Below are 1,219 nucleotides of genomic sequence, written 5' to 3'. Positions count from 1 at the left end.
CTCTCTCTCTCTCTCACACACACACACACACACACTCTCTCTCACACACACACACACACACACACACACACACACTCTCTCTCTCTCTCTCACACACACACACACACACACACACACACACACTCTCTCTCTCTCTCTCACACACACACACACACACACACACTCTCTCTCTCTCTCTCACACACACACACACAGTGATGAAGATCTGTCACAAGCATTCAGACTAGAAATGATTATCATGTCAGAGCTCATTTAGTCTCTTCTACAAAAGAAGTGCACTTAATTGTATGTGCACTTGTACTGTTCTTCAAATCTTAAAAGTATATTTTTGCATTAAAAAAGATGGTGTAATATTAATGAAATAAATGACCACTTAAGCAGACTTTTTAAAAGTGCACTTTGTAATAGATATCAAGATGTACGTTTAAATTTTAAAGAAATTGTATTTAATTTTATTTTAAATAATTGTTCTAATAATCTTCGTCGTGTTTGAATGTTGACTAACACACTAAAGCACATGCAAACTACTTGATTATAATCTTAACTGTAGTGTGTTATTTGAAATGACATTTAACGTTATATATTTTAAATGTACTAAACTGCATTAGTGTAAACACAAATAAATTTAACTACTAAAACTAAAAGAAGTAATTATGAAATTACATATAAAGATGCAGTGAAAACATTACATTCAGTTCACACTTATGTATATTATTTTGGGCTTTTTAAAATGATGCTAAAGTGTGCTGCTTTTTCACAAGGAGTGTTACACTGACAAAGAGCATTTCATTCGTCAGACACACAAGATTTACACAACCCATTCAGATCAGATACTCACACACACTCTGAGCCATCTAAACATACTATACTATCACGGGTGCCTGCAGTATTCTTATTAATGGAACAGAAAAATGTAATCCTACTGTCAAACCAAAAATTAGTAACTTGGCAAGTACAACTTATTCTAACCCTAACCCGACCAGTCTGAAACATTACCTGTAGTCAACAGAATGTGTTAAAGGGACCATCACAATAAAGTGAAACCCCAGTCTCTAATCAAGGCAGAGGGTGTTTAATAGTACAGCACGCTCATCTGCTGTTGTCGGTGTGAGTACTGTACGCTGTGAAGCAGTGGGATCTCCAGCACAGCCTCGCTCTGCTCACTGCGGCTGATTTATGGGAACGGTCAGGTGTCACTGCTGGTTTGTGTAGAGCTGCC

This window comes from Sinocyclocheilus rhinocerous, unplaced genomic scaffold (genome assembly GCF_001515625.1).
Source record: "Sinocyclocheilus rhinocerous isolate Xijiao unplaced genomic scaffold, SAMN03320098_v1.1 scaffold3032, whole genome shotgun sequence".
Taxonomy (NCBI): Eukaryota; Metazoa; Chordata; class Actinopteri; order Cypriniformes; family Cyprinidae; genus Sinocyclocheilus; species Sinocyclocheilus rhinocerous.
This window is presented reverse-complemented; position numbering follows the sequence as displayed.